Here is a 16,498-nt window from a genome sequence, read left to right as displayed (position 1 = left end):
TTGATAAAATTCACCTGTGAAGCCATCTGGTCCTGGACTTTTATTTGTAGGGAGTGATTTTATGACCTCTTCAATTTCATTTCTAGTGATCGGTCTGTTCAGTTGGTCTGTTTCTGCTTGATTCAGTTTTGGCAGGCTGTAAGATTCTAGAAAATTGTCCATTTCTTCCAGATTGTCAAACTTGTTGCCATATAGTTGTTCATAGTATTCTCTTATGGTTTTTTGTATTTCTGCTGTATCTGTTGTGATTTCTCCTTTTTCATTTATAATTTTGGTGATTTGGGTTCTTTCTCTCCTCTTTTTAGTGAGTCTGGCCAGGGGTTTATCAATTTTGTTCACTTTTTCAAAGAACCAGCTCTTGGTTTTATTAATTTTCTCTATTGTTTTTTGAATCTCTATTTTATTGATTTCTTCTTTGATCGTTATAATTTCCTTCCTTCTGCTGACTTTAGGACTTTTTTGTTCTTCTTTTTCTAATTCGTTTAGGTTGAGGGTTAAGTTGTCAATTTGGGATCTTTCTTCTTTTTTGAGAAAGGCCTGTATTGCTATAAATTTCCCTCTGAGCACTGCTTTCGCAGCATCCCATAGATTTTGAGAGGTTGTGTCTTCATTATCATTTGTTTCAAGGTAGTTTTTAATTTCCTTCTTGATTTCCTCATTGACCCATTGGTTTTTTAGTAGCATGTTGTTTAGTCTCCATGGAGTAGGTTTTTTCTCATTTCTTTTCCCATGGTTGATTTCTAATTTCATGGTGTTGTGGTCAGAGAAGATACTTGAGATAATTTCTACGCTCCTAAATTAGTTGAGGTTAGCTTTGTGTCCCAATATGTGGTCGATTCTTGAGAATGTTCCATGTGCATTTGAGAAGAATGTGTATTCTGATTTTTTTGGATGTAGTGTCCTGAAGATATCAATGAAGTCTAACTTTTCTATTGTTTCCTTTAGGATCTCTGTTGCTTTATTGGTTTTCTGTCTAGAGGATCTGTCCATTGATGTGAGGGGGGTATTTAGGTCTCCTACTATGATTGTATTCTCATCAATATCTCCCTTTGTGTCTGTTAATATTTGTTGTATGTATCTGGGTGCTCCTATGTTTGGGGCATATATGTTGATGATAGTAACATCCTCTCCTTGGATGGATCCCGTAATCATTAAATAGTGTCCTTCTTTGTCTTTCTTTATGTCTTTTGTTTTAAAGTCTATTTTGTCTGATATGAGCGTTGCGACTCCTGCTTTTCTGTCATGTCTATTGGCGTGAAATACTTTTCCCCACCCTTTCACTTTCAATCTATATGTATCTTTTGTCCTAAGGTGAGTTTCTTGTAGGCAGCATATTGAAGGTTTTTGCCTTTTTATCCACTCAGCCACTCTGTGTCTTTTGATTGGGGCATTCAGTCCATTGACATTTAAGGTGATAATTGATAGATGATTATTTATTGCCATTTGAACCTCGTGTTCCAGTTGATTCTATGGTTCTCCATTCTTCCTTTCTGTTTTTTTTTTTTTTTTTTTTGGTTGGATGGTCTCCTGTTATTATCTGCTTGAGCGTATTTTTTTTTTATTTTTTGCAAATGCAATATTTGGTTTTGGCTTGTGGTTGCCCTGTTTTTTAAGTATGCTAACCCCTTCCCATAATTGTGTGTTTTAGCCTGATGGTCCTGTAAGATCAAACACTTCATTACTATATTAAAATTAAGAAGAGAGACATACAAGCACACAAAAAGGGTTATTTACTTCCTAACATCCCTTGCCCACATTTTATGGTTTTGATGACTCTTTTTTATGTTTTTCTTTTTAATTTTATTTTGTTTGAAGCATGTTCATGATTAAATCTGTATGCTGGCTTATTTGAGTGACTGCTCTCTGATTGCGGTTTCCTCAGTCCTAGTTCTCCCTCTTCTTCTTCTTTTTTTTTCCTTTTCTTTTTTCTTCCTTTCCTTCCTTTCTTTTTGGTTTAGAGAAGCCCTTTCAATATTTCCTTTAACCTGGGTTTTGTGTTGCTGTATTCTTTAAATTTTTGTTTGTTTTGGGAAAAATTTTTATTTCCCCTTCTATTTGAAATGATATTCTTGCTGGATAGAGTATTCTAGGTTGCATATTTTTTCCTTTGAGCACTTTAAATATCTCTTGGCATTCCCTCCTGCCCTGTAGTGTTTCTGTAGAGAAATCAGCTGATATGCTTATGGGGGTTCCCTTGTAGGGAACATTCTGTTTTCCTCTTGCTGCCTTTAGGATCCTCTCTTTATCACTAACTTTTGCCATTTTTATTATGATGTGTCTTGGTGTGGGTCTGTTTGGGTTCAGTTTGTTTGGGGCCCTCTGTGCTTCTTGTATCTTGAATCCAGTATCCTTTAGATTTGGGAAGTTTCCATCGATAATTTCTTCAAATATATTTTCCATTCCCTTATCTTTTTCTACTCCTTCTGGAATTCCTATTATGCGTAGATTGGCCCACTTTATATTATCCCATAGGTCTCTTATATTGCTTTCCAGTTTTTTGATTTGGTTTTCTGTCTGTTGACCGGATTGAGTGCTTTCCATTATTCTATCTTCCATATCACTGATTCGTTGTTCTGCGTTATTCATTCTGGTTTTTACTGTCCTTAGTTCAGTTTGCATCTCTGCAAATGAATGTTCTAGTTTTTCTTGGCTCCTCCTTATATTTTCTAGTTCCTTTCTGAGGGTATCTGCATTACTGTTCATATCTTCTCTTAATTCCTTCAGTATTTTCACTGTCTCCCTTTTGAACTCCAGGTCTGTCTGACTGCAGAGATCTGTTTCATTGTTGACTGTTTTAGGTGAGTTCTCCTGTTGGTTTGACTGGGGGTGGTTTCTCAGCTTCTTCATCTTGCTTGTTGTTTTCTTTCTCCTGAGGGAGTTGTACTCTCCGTTATCAGGCAGTGTTTGCCTTGTCACTGCCGTGGAATATTTCCTGAGGGCTGGCGTTGTTGGTCAATCTTTTTTGAGGCAGTGTGGCTTTTCTGGAGTGTTGATGGGGCTAACAGTGTTTCTTTGAAGCAAAGGAGGATTTCCTGAGGGCAGACAGGACTGGGAGGTCCACCCCACGATGGTAGCAGATTTCACTTGGTCATGCAGAGCTTGCTCTGGTGTTTTTAGGCTGTGGGGTTCTTGCAGGGGGTTGGCGGTGTTGGGCAGCTGTTCCTCAGGAGTGCAGCACCCCCTGGGGGCTGGAGCAGCTATCTGGGTCACTGGGAACCTAAGAGGCTCTTCCCTAGGGCAGCCCAACTCAGAAGGACAGCCTGAGAATGTAGGCGGATCTTTTCCCAGTCTGGCCGAGCTTGTTGCAGCTTTTCTGGGCTGCAGGGGCTCTTCCAGGGGGCTGGTGGTGCTGAGCAGTTATTTCACGGGAGTGGGGCACCCCCTGGGGGCTTGGGCGGGTAGCAGGGCCGTTGGAGACCCAAGAGGCTCCTCCCCAGGGCAGCCCAACTCAGAAAAACCGTCTGAGATCTTTTCCCGGCTCGGCCAGGCTTGTTGCAGCTTTTCTGGGCTGCAGGGGGTCCTGCCTGGAGCTGGCAGTCCTATGCAGCTGGTCCACTAGAGCATCCCCTGGGGCTTGGGCGGGTAGCAGGGCCGTTGGAAACCTAAGAGGCTCCTCCCCGGGGCAACCCGACTCAGAAAAACCGTCCGAGAATTAGGCCGATCTATTCACAGCCTGGCTAAGCTTGTTCTAGCTTTTCTGGGCTGCAGGCCTTTTCTCGGGGGCTGGTGATGTTTGGTGCTGCTCTGCGGAAGTGTAGCCCCTCCAAAGGGCAAGCAGGCCTGTGCAGGGACAGACCCTGCGGTGGTAGGCTTCAGGCAATTGTTGAGGCCAGCCCTCCTGGATGGCAGGCAGCCCCAGGTCCGTGAGAGCGGAGGGCGTGGTGGGGGTGGGGGGAGGGGATGCACTGGGAAGCACAGCTTTCAGCTAGCTAGCGGGCCTGTAAGCTTGCTGTGGCGTGGGGGGTATTCTATGGGGACCCACCCCTTCTTCTCTCCCCTCCCCAGCACGGGCGCAGACCAGGCTCTTCTCCCAGGTTCCCTCTGATGTGGCTTTCCACTTCTCCGCTCCTAGAGTATTGCTCCCTTCCTCTGCGACAGCTTTGTTTTCTAGTCTCCCAGGCAGTCTCAAATGGTTTCTAGACCTCCCAAGCAGTTTCCACTCTGCCCCGCCCCCCTAGCCCGGGGACTAATCTCCGCAGCCGAGGTCTTGGTGCCCAGCCCCCCCCCGCCAGGCGTCCCCCGGCTCCCTCTCGGGGACTAACCTTAGGCGGCGAGGTCTCGGTGCCCAGCCCCCCCCCGCCAGGCGTCCCCTGGCCCTTTCTCAGGGACTAACCTCTGGAGCCGAGGATTCGGTGCCCAGCCCCCACCCAGGCATCTCAATTTTTGGTGACTGTGCCCGTAGTTCAGATGGTCCGTTGGGTTCTTGATCGGCTTTTCCGTACTCCAACTTACTGCTACACTCTTCTCTGCATCTGGAGATTCCTCCGGTTCGTTTGATCTTTCCCCCGGTAGGTGATTTTCCAGGGTGCGGGATCCCTTTCTCCTCCGCAGTTCCCTTTCGGGAGCGCCTGTCCCGCTCGGATTCACCTTCTCTCACTCTCCTCTTTTCTCCCGTTCTGCCCAATAATGTCACGAACTTCTTGCCGTTATTGGAGTTTAGGTTCCTCTGCCAGCGATTGGTTGCTGTTCTGTGCGAGTCATTTATTCTGTAGATGTGCTTTTTTTGTTGTGTTTGTGGGAGAGGGCGAGCGTGTCTCCCTACTCCTCCGCCATCTTGTCCTCTCTCCAAGTTAATCTTTCTATGTTAGGTTCTTAACCTGCTGAGCCACAATGGTAACTGCTACATAGGGTGTTTTATTCTGTGGTAGTGTTTTGTTGTTTTACATTTGGCTATTGGCCCATATTCTTGGAAGCATTAGGATTTGTTCCTAATTATGTTTGCAGGGTTGATTATCTTAATGTACTCTGAGTATTTCCATCTTCTATCAGCATTTTCAATAATAATCATTGGAGCATAGGGCTACAGAACTGAATTAACATGTCCTTGGAAACTTGGCCTGTGAAGCCCTTTTGTCCTGTTGTTGCTTAGAAAATGAGACATTCAAGCTTTTTAATAATTACATTAAAGAGGAGGCTAAGACATTCTGCTTGAAAAAGCAGAAACAAGTGCTTGTATTTAATACCTGGGTATCAAAAACGTTTAAAGTGGTTTACTTTCTTCTAAGCCCAATGCAATCCATGCTTTGGAGGGATAAGACTACTAAAAGTTTGACTCTGAATATTAAGGTTGGCATTGTATTTGTATTTGCTAGAAATAAACAAATATAACTTTAAAATATATGATATATGCTGGTAAGTCTGATACTTAACAGCTGCTTCTTTTTGTTTGCTTGTTTTCATACCCTCTTAATTATGTTCTTTTGTGTTGAAAAAATCCATTTGCTGCATTATTTTATCCAACTTTAGTGGTTTATTGAATTAAATCACCTGGGTTGACTACCAAGTAGCTTCAACAATCAACAGTGGTTTGCTGACCAGTACTTAGTTGAAATCATGTTTTAAATGCTTACACCTATGAAATGTTGAGAACCACTGCATTTAAAACACACCTGGAGATCTTGGTTTAATAACTCTGGGGATAGTGCCTAAAAATTTGCATTTTTATCAAATGCCCCAGATGATTTGATGTAAGGAAACTTTGCATAATACTTTGGGGACATAGTCCTTGTTTTCAAAGAACTTACAGTATAGTTAGGGATACAGGATTCTGAAATTTTAGAATAGTATACATGGGAAAACTCATAGAGAGCATCTCATCCATTCCTTCATTTTGTGCATGAAGAAATTGAGTTCCAGAAAAAGAAATTTATTTTTCTAAGACCATAAAGCAGATTAATAGTAGAGCCAGGTCTAGAACACCTATCCAATTCCCAGTTGTATATTCTTAAAGAAAAGCTACAGGGAACAATTTCATCTTCATGTAATAAATACATTTCTTATACTTCTGCTTCCTGATTCAGTATTTTGACCATTAACAAATGATAACTGTATGTGTGAATAGTGTTAAGTTGGACCATTATGAAAGGGCCATTTGTCTGGTCAAAATGGTTGAATATAAGCGATTTTATGATGGACCAACCTAAGTAGCAAGTAAATGCCAAATGGATCTTCTGTCCAGGTCTGACTGAAATTTGTTGAAATTTGAGATATGTATCAGTCAAGATCCCAAAGAAAAGAGTTGGAGCCTTTCAATTAAGACCATTTGAGCAGGGTAGATTTGCAAGGGGACTAATTGTAAAAGCATGGTCTAGGTGTAGGCACATCACAAGGGATAAACTAAGAACAGGGTGAAGAGTATATATCTAAAAGGGGAAATGAAAGACACTGGGCACAAGGCCTTATATTTATATGACACCATATAAACACCTTTTTGTTGCCTTAAGATTTTTATGGTGGTGGCATTGGTAAAAGCAGATACTGTGAATTTAAAAGGAAATGATTGGACTATTGCATAGCCTGACTTGATGCCAGTGTACTAAAGGTGTCAATCCTTGTGTCTACATTTTCTCAGTTTTCTTAATCTCAGAATAAACTGGCACCTATGGCCACACATGTAAATATTAAGTTACTAAGAGAAACATGAAGGACTTGGTTTTCATTTTACTTTAAATCAGCAAATAATGTGAACAGGTGGGGAACATATTGAGTGGGTATGTCTCAGGCCAATTGTGATTTGAAGTATGTGTATTTCATAGTCCAATGTATATATAATCTCTATTATGGAAATAATACATTAATACTTTTACCATTAAATCACCAAATCTTAAAATTTCAGAACCAGACATGGGACTTGAGAAGGTATAAGTCCTAATCTCCTACCTTGATCAAGAATCACACTTGCACTATTCCTTTTGATTGACCTATCAGTTTGAATCCCTCCAGTGGTAAACTGCACAGCTATCATAGGCATATAGCTCTACGGATTGGAAAGTGCTTCCTATATTGAACAGGAGTCCACCTTCCTCTGATGCTTACCAGTTTTAGGCCCCTGTAGCATTTTTGCTTCCTTTTCACATAACAGCTTTCAGAGCTACTCCATGCTTTCTTGTCTATAGAATAATTCCCATTACTTTCAGCTATGCTGCTCACATGATATGGTTTTCCAGACATTGCTTAAAACTGGACACTCTCCTTTGCTCTCTGATTATATTTTTTGAAACTTAGTGTAATACTTTATTCTTAATTACAGTTGTCATATTCTATCATGTTACTTTAAAGTTTATATTTATATAACTATGTACTAAGCATTATTCTAATTAATATAACCCTTATAATAGACCTGCTAGCTAGGTGCTCTTCTTATTCCTGCTTCACAGATAAAATATGATGACATGAAGAGGTCATGTAACTTGTCAAAGCTCACACAGTTAGAAAGCGACAGCCAGGACTGAAATACAGACTGTCTGTTCCAGAATATGTGTTGTTCATTGCTATAATATATTGCTTTTCATGTGTTTGGTCATTTTAAAGTAAGAATTAGGCACATATCCATTTCTTTTGTGTACATGAACACTTATGTATGGTAATCCTTCAATCTCTGAATACTTAATATCTTAGCCACATGACTGCCTGGCCTGAGCTAAAATGGAGCAAGTGTAATTTTCTTATAGTATCCAGAGGAATGAAAAATATCCTTTTCCATTTTGAGGTATAAATGTAGAATTTGTAACACATGGCAGTACTGGACTTTTGAAGTTATGATCAAGAATATTTGGTAGGTGATGCTATGACTTCCTTTTGTATCATGTCAAGAGGCAAGGTTGTCTCAGTATTACTTATGTTAAGTGTGATCTCTTGGTTAATGTGATGACTATAAGGATTCTCCATTGTAAGGATTCCAGCCACCAGGATCAATTGAGAGATATGAGCTCATGACCAGCTCATTATTTTGGTCATGGCCATGGGTATGGGTTAGAGAGTAAATAGTGGGGAAGACATTATTCCTCATACTGTAGTTTCCCCTTCTCTTGTGTCATAATTCTTTTCTCCACATAGGTAGTATTATAAATGGCTTTTAGGCTGGCCTACAAAAGTCCACTTAAAGAAAAATGTTGTTGAAATAGTGCTCATGCATTGCCAAAATGGTTACAGTCATTCAGATAAATTATGAGAAATAAAGACTTGTGTAGCCTTACCTGGAAGACTATCCACCTACTCTTTATGGCATTGTTTCGAAGGAAGAATGTACCTTTAATTCTTTGCAAACTTTGGGAATACGGCCCATTTTAAGTTGGGGTGTGTCTGCTTATGTTCTCACATGAAATAATTATCTCTAAAGTCTGGTGCATTGTTATTCAATCATTCACAACATTATAGTGAGATTTTCTTGCGTGTTACTGTGAAGCAGTGATTTTCATTTATTAAAAAGGTATGGAGGACTTTTTTTTTAGGACTACATTTAGTTTTTAGTCTACATTTAACTCAGGAAATAATGTGAATAGGTGGAACACAGTGATTGAGTGACTATCAAGCTAATATGTCTTTAGTTCCACTAATAGTCTATAGAAGACATTTGAAAAAGGGCAGTTGTCTTTTTGAGATGGATTGAGTATATTACCCAAAAATCAATTTATTCTTTTTTAAGTCACTTCAATAAAGACACTAGAATATGTGTTACTGAATTCCAGATGTTTCTCATTCCATTCTCTGTATATAACTGGCATATCTAGTGCTGAATTTTTTTTTTCACCATGGGCAGTATTTAATTATGAGCAGGCAGAGCAAATAGGAGGGATGCAATAAAAATGCTAATCAGGGAGGGAAAAAAACAGACTTTATTTTCCTTGGGAATAGACTGCAGCTCTGTCTTCTCTCTCTGCTCCCATGAGTGCTGCGGGCCCAGTTCTGATGGTGAGACTTGGTGACAGGTGAGTCTGTTTGAACCCCAGTCTCCAGCCTCTTCCTGCTTGTGTGGTTCCAGATTCTCAGTTCCTAGAAGATCCAGTCCAGAGGGAGGGAGACTGGCTTTCCATGAAGGCACACAGCTTCCACTTCTGTGGCCGGGAACAGGCAGGGAACTTGGAAAGTGAATGAAGTTATTGTCCAGGACTCAATTCCAAATCGCCGGGAGTGCTTTGGGAAGGGACCATCTCCCCTTCCAGTAGCACGTTCAGAATCTGCACAAGGAGGGGGAAGGCTGGAGAAGAGCCCCGGCCCCTCCTGAGTTCAACATGCTGGGCTGAGTCTCTGGCCTGGACGTCAATGCAGCTCAGAGCCACTTAGGAAGAGACTGGTGACACTGAGCTAGGCCCATGGCCTCATGTCCCTGATTCTGCTGCACTTGGACGAGCTCTACTTTGGTGTAGGGTTCAGGATTTTGCGGGCCAGCCCCATCTCACTCCCACACTGGCTGACTCCTCATGCAGCCAGATCCCTTGGATCACATGTGCTTCTCCGCCAGCTCGTTCAACCTCCACCCTGCTGCCAAAGACAGATTTATAGCTCTTGTTTGCTTTGGGTTCTGGGATGCTTGGGCCCCAGGCCTCAGGTTAGTTTTAGGTAAAACATGCTCAGAAGTGCAGCCTGGAGGATCTTGACTCAGCCTGGGCCCTTTCCCTAGGCTGGCCTCTTCCATGCCCTGGGCTCATCAGTCACCCTGGTGGATGTCCATATAATTGACTGCTCTCTTGATTAGTATCGCCTTAAGTCTTTTTTTTTTTTCCATTTTTTTATTACTCAAATGAATTTATCACATCTGTAGTTGTATAATGATCATAACAATCCAATTTCAAAGGATTTCCATCCCATAACCCAAGCACATCTCCCCACCCCACCAAACTGTCTCCTTTGGAAACCATAAGTTTTTCAATGTCTGTGAGTCAGCATCTGATCTGCAAAGAAGTTCAGTCTGTCCTTTGTTCAGAGTCCACATGTCCGTGAAAGCCTTTGATGTTGGTGTCTCATTGTATGGCTGACTTCACTTAGCATGATAATTTCTAGGTCCATCCATGTTGCTAAAAATGCTGGCATTTCATTCCTTTTAATGGCTGAGTAATATTCCATTGTGTATATGTACCACTTCTTCTGGATCCACTCCTCTGTCGATGGACGTTGAGGTGGTTTCCATGTCTTGGCTATTGTAAATAGTGCTGCAGTGAACATTGGAGTACATGTGTCTTTGCGAGTCGTGGTTTTCTCTGGATAGATGCCCAGGAGTGGGGTTGCTGGATCAAATGGTAGTTCTGTTTTTACTTTTCTGAGGACTCTCCATTCTGTTTTCCACAGTGGTTGCACCAATTTACAATCCCACCAACAGTGCAATAGGGTTCCTTTTTCTCCACACCCTCTCTAGCACTTACTGTTTGTAGACTTTTGGATGATGGCCATTCTGGCTGGTGTAAGGTGGTCCCTCAGAGTGGTTTTGATTTGCATCTCTCTAATCATGAGTGACGTTGAACATCTTTTCATGTGTTTCTTGGCCATCTCTAGTGCTGAATTTTTAGCTAGACTTTTCCACTTATGGGAATGACTGGACTTCAAAAATAAAAACATGGGGAGTATAGGGTGAATAGTCTGATTTGGCTTCGATTTCTGGTCAGAAAGAGAAATAGTGGAATTTGCAAGTGTAAAACTATATTGGCAATAGATTGCAGATTCACAGAGAGCCGTGAATATGAAGCCAAGGAATTTCCTTTTGATAACCATGAATAGTTATGAAAGTTTTGTGAGCAGTGCAGGATGAATGATCTAAACAGAAATTTTGAAAAATACTGCTTTTTAAATATTGAAATATAACTGACATAAAATTGTGTAAGTTTAAGGTGTAAAATGTATTATTTGATATATATATGTATATATTGCAATATGATTACTACAGTAGAGTGAGCTAACACCTCTATTATGTCGCATTTTAATCATTTCTTTTTTGTGTTGAAAACAGAATTTATCCTCTTAGTAACTTTGAAGTTTATAAAATAGTATCATTGACTAGAATTGTTATGTTGTATATTACATTTCAGAACATATTTATCTACTAGTTTGCAGTTTGTACTTTATTTATTTATTTATTTATTTATGCTCTTTAGGGCCGCACCCACGGCATATGGACGTTCCCACGCTAGGGGTCTAATTGGAGCTATAGCTGCCGGTCTATGCCACAGCCACAGCCACAGCAACACAGGATCTAAGCCATGTCTGTGACCTACACCTCAGCTCAGGGCAACGCCGTATCCTTAACCCACTGAGTGAGGCCAGAGATCGAACCCGCAACCTCATGGTTCCTAGTTGGATTTGTTTCTGCTGTGCCATGATGAGAACTCCTAAGTTTGTACTTTTAAACAACCTCTCTCCAATTCCTCACCCCCCTAACCCTGGGTGACTACCATTCTACTATCTGTTTTCACAAGTTCAGTTTTTTTAGATTCCACATATAAGTGATATCATATAATATTTGTCCTTCTCTGACTTATCTCAATTAGATAATGTCTTCAAGGTCCATCCATGTTGTCACAAATGGTGGGATTGCTTTCTTATACATGTACAATCTTTTGGTGTGCGTGTGTCTGTGTGTGTGTGTGTATCTCACATCCTCTTTAATCCATTGATGGAACTTAAGTTGCTTCCATATCGTGGCTATTGTGAATAATGCTGCAGTGAACATGGGGTACAGATATCCCTTTGCAACACTGATTTTAATTCCTCCAGATATATACACAGAAGTGGGAGTGCTGGGTAATATGGTAGTACAATTTTTATTTTTTGAGGAACCACAATAGTGTTCTCCATAATATCTGTACCAATTTACATGCCCACCATAAGTGCACAAAGGTTCCTTTTCTTCACATCCTTGCCAAAATTTGTTATCTCTTGTATTTTTGTTGAACAGCCTTCCTAACAGGTAAGTTGATATCACATTGTGGTTTTGATTTGCATTTCCCTGATGATTAGCAAGACTATCTTTTCACATACCTGTTGGCCATTTGTATGTCTTCTTTGGAAAAAAGCTTATGCAGGTCCTTTGTCCATTTTATTTTATTTTATTTTATTTTATTTATTTTGTCTATTTGTCTTTTTAGGGTTGCACCCACGGCAAATGGCGGTTGCCAGTCTAGGGGTCCAATTGGAGCTACAGCTGCCAGCCTACGCCACAGCCACAACAACGCCAGATCCTAGCATCTGCGACCTACACCACAGCTCACGGCAACACCGGATCCTTAACCCACTGAGCGGGGCCAGGGATCAAACCTGCAACCTCATGGTTCCTAGTTGGATTCATTTCCACTGCACCAAGATGGGAACTCCCCTTTGCCCATTTTAAATTAGATTATTTTCCTTTTTACTATTGAGTTGTATGAGTTCTTTATATATTTTGGATATGCCTCCTTAGACAGATATATGGTTTATGACTATTTTCTCCCACTCTGTGGCTTTTCTTTTCTATTTACTGCTTATTTCCTTTGTTGTGGAGAAGCTTTTTAGTTTAATTTAGACCAGATTGTTTATTTTAATTTTTGTTGCCTGTGCTGTTGGTGACTTATCCAAGAAATTATTGCTGAGACCAATGTCAAGGATCTTTCCTCCTATGTTTTCTTCAAGGGTTTTATGTTTTCAGGTCTTACATTTAAATCTTTGATACATTTAAAGTTAATTTTTCTGAGTGGTGTGAGGTAGGGATTTAGTTTCGTTCTTTTCCTGTTTTCCCAGTACCATTTATTAAAGAGACTGTCCTTTCCCCATTGTGTGTTCTTGGCTCCAGTGACAAAAATTAGTCTGTTATATTTGTGAGATTTTATGTATATGCTCTCTATTCCATTTCACTGACCTATGTGCCTATTTTTATGCTAGTACCATACTGTTTCAATTACTATAGATTTGTAGTGTAGCTTGGAATCAAACATTGTTTCTCCTCCAATTCTTTCTCAGGATTGCTTTGTCTCTTCAGGGGGTTTTGTGGTCTAAAATCCCCTTGGGCTAGGTCTTCCAATACTATGTTGAACAAAAATGGTAAGAGTGGGCATCCTTGTCTTTTTCCAGATTTTAGTGGGAAGGCTTTTAGCTTTTCTCTGTTGAATATTATATTGGCTGTGGGTTTGTCATAAATGACTTTTATTATGTTAAGATATGTTCTCACTATACCTACTTTGGTAAGAGTTTTTATCATGAATGGATGTTAGATTTTGTGTGATTACATTTTTAAAATTAAAGTATAGTTAATTTATAATGTGCCAATTTCTGCTATACAGCAAAGTGACCAAATCATGTATATATTATCTTGCATCATGGTCTATCCCGGAGATTGGATATAGTTCCCTGTGCTGTACAGTATGACCTCATTGCTTATACATTCTAAATGTAATATTTTGCATCTATCAACCCCCAAATCCCAATCCATCCCACTCCCTCCCCTTACTCCTTGGCAACCACAAGTCTTTTCTCTATATCTGTGCATCTGTTTCTGTTTTGTAGATAAGTTCATTTGTGCTATATTTTAGATTCCACATATAAATGACATCATATGGTATTTGTCTTTGTCTTTCTGACTTACTTGACTTAGTGTGAGAGTCTCTATTTGCATCTACATTGCTGCAGATGGTATAATGTACTTTTTATAGCTAAGTAGTATTCCATTTTATGTATTTACAATCTCCGTCATGGTTTACAGTATATAGGTCTTTTGCCTCCTTGGTTAAATTTATTCCTAAATATTTTATTTTTCTTAAAGCTATTGTGAATGGGATTGCTTTCTTAATTTCTCTTTCAGATAATTTGTTGTTAGTGTATAGAAATGCAACTAATTTCTGTATCTTGATTTTGTATCCTCAAACTTTATTGAACTCATTTATTTGTTCTAACAGTATTTTAATGGAGTCTTCAGGGTTTTCTGTTTGTTTTTTGTCTTTTTAAGGCCGCACCTGCAGCATATGGACCTTCTTAGGCTAGGGGTCGACTTAGAGCCGTTGCTACTACAGCCACAGCAGATCCGAGCTTCATCTGCAATCTACACCACAGCTCATGGCAACGCCGGATCCTTAACCCACTGAGCGAGGCTAGGGATTGAACCCACAACCTCATGGTTCCTAGTTGGATTCGTTTCTGCTGCTCTACAACAGAAACTCCTCTTCAGGGTTTTCTATATATAATATTATATTTTCTGCCAGCAGAAATGGTGTCCTTCCCTTTCTGATATGGATATCTTTTATTTATTTTTCTTGTAATTAAGGAAATAATTATATGATCTCTCAGGTCCTCCATAATCCTGACATAACATGATTCTTTGTTGTTCCCCCAATTTTGAATGGCCACAAACTACAGAATCTTTAGCTTGATGAAATTCAGTTATTTAAGAAGGGAGAGTTCTGACTTTGGTTATAGATTAAATCAACTTCCAGCTCCCCATACAGTAATTTAGTGCAGATCAGAAGAAAATCTTATTAGTAATCAAATACAAAATCATAGAAAAATCTATCGAAAATAGTTCTGGAATGATATTAAACATTGATTTTTGACTTTAAAAAGTTATTAGTGAAGGATGCTGCTAACATATCAACACAGAGTCTGCAAGGGATGGACATGCATTGTAATATAAGTTCTTGTTTCAGTAAAAACGGCAGAAGAGTGTATTGGCCTTATATTCAGGATCTCTGATTCAAAGTTTAGCTTTTCCATCAACACTCAGTTATGTTCAGGGGCTTTAGAATTCCCATGTATAAATCTACCTGGAGTAGATAATCTCTGAATCCTTTTTTAAAAATTATTGAAATATTGTTGATTTATAATGTTGCATTAGCTTCAGGTTTAAGGCAAAGTGAATAAGTTATACATATGTATGTGTCTATTCTTTTCCCATGTAAGTTATTACAGAATACTGAGTAGACCTCCTTGTGCTGTACAGTAAGTCCTTGTTAGTTAACTATCTATTCCATATAAAGTAGTGTGTTTGTGTTAATACCATTCTCCCAGTTGTTCCCTCTTCCCTTTGATTGCAAAATCTGTGAGTTTGTTTCTGTTTTATAGATGTTATTTTATATTATTTTGTATTAGATTCCACAAGCATTTTAAAGCTCATCTGTGACTCTGTGAGGATTCTCCTTTTTACCTCTTCCCAGTAATCCAAGAAATGGCTTTTCATTCAATTCATAGACCTACTTCCCAGAAATCAAATTAGGCTAACCAGGGTCAAGATTCCCCACAGCGAGAGTTAAAGGAAAATGAGAAAGAGGTTTTCACAAAATCAGTCGAGCTCCCACAGCCTCTCTCTCCACAGCCCTTGTAAGGTAGATTCAGAATATTGGTGACTGAGCCAAATGTGAGTCAAGACCTGACAGGGTGTCTGTATTTATCGCTTCAGCATATCAATGTCTGTTTGTTAGCCCTGCACTATAGTTTCCTTCTTTATCCCTGCTCCCAAATGGAATATATGTATCATTTCTGGTACTCTTCACTAAACTAGCCAATCATCTCTACTCTTCACTGGGTTCCAGCGCCTCTTGGTCAAAGCTTTCTTTATGACTTTGGCTAATGGGGGTGACAATATTTTGTTGTGATTATTTACATTTGAATAATGCATTTAGTGTACAAGCTACTATATTAAAGAAGAGGAAACAAACTTTGAATGCTTCTAGATAGTAAGCATTAAGTATAGAAGTGGTTATATTTTTTCCCTTGGGCCACATCCACAGAATATGGAAGTCCCCTGGCCAGAGACTGAATATGTGTCGCAGCAATGACTTGAGCTGCTGCAGTGACAGCAATGGATCCTTAGGCCACAGTACCACAAGGGAACTCCCATGTGTGGAAGTTTTAATAAATTATTTAATATCAATACAACTTATCTGTGAAGTTATTTTAATTTTAAAGACAAGAAAGCTATTACTAGAGGTGTTACATGACTTGTTTAAGGTCCCTCAACTAATAAATTCAAGTGCATGTCTCCAAACTCTTTAAGCATTTTTCTCTTTTTCCTTCCATGTGTATCTATTTTATCATTTGATTTTCTTAGCAAACCTATAAGCAGGGGAAAGAATATTCACCTTGTTTTATCTTTTTTCTGCTCTGTTTTTTCCTGTGTGCATTTTGCTGATGCACTGAATGATTATGTGAATTGAATTAGGCTTATGAATTAAGGAAATTGGGGTTCAAAATTACTTTTGCAAAGTTTATCAGGTAGGGAGTGGCAGTTGAAAGCGATAACTTTCAATTCAGATGTTCCTACTATTCTGTAGATCTTTCTTACCACTAGGGAGAAATATTGGTGGGAAGACATATTGATTGCCTCTGAAGATCTTTCTCAACTGTTATCCTATGTCTTTAATTTCCATGATTTAACTGGATGGTAGGGATAGTTATTATATATTTATTAATGGCAACCTTCTCAGTCCAAAGTAAGAATGGGTAAAATTGAGACATACAGAGACGCAGTATATTGTAACTTGTTCAATAGTGTACTCTGAATCACAAATACATCTGGTACTAAGATGTAGGATTCTTGACTTCTGGTTTA

The 16,498-nt window shown here is 39.5% G+C and overlaps 1 protein-coding gene across 7 annotated transcripts in view; it reads left to right on the top strand.

Annotated features, from left to right (window-relative positions):
* GABRA3 (gamma-aminobutyric acid type A receptor subunit alpha3) overlaps positions 1 to 16,498 on the top strand; it is a 226,616-nt gene that overhangs the window by 82,409 nt on the left and 127,709 nt on the right. The gene's annotated exons all lie outside the window — the stretch shown is intronic.

Source organism: Sus scrofa, chromosome X, assembly GCF_054392235.1.
Source record: "Sus scrofa isolate SSC_HxYL_T2T_F1_AM1 chromosome X, Sscrofa_HxYL_maternal_Yorkshire_Landrace_v2.0, whole genome shotgun sequence".
Taxonomy (NCBI): Eukaryota; Metazoa; Chordata; class Mammalia; order Artiodactyla; family Suidae; genus Sus; species Sus scrofa.
Note: the sequence above shows the minus strand (reverse complement) of the source record. Positions and strands in the feature narration are given on the sequence as shown.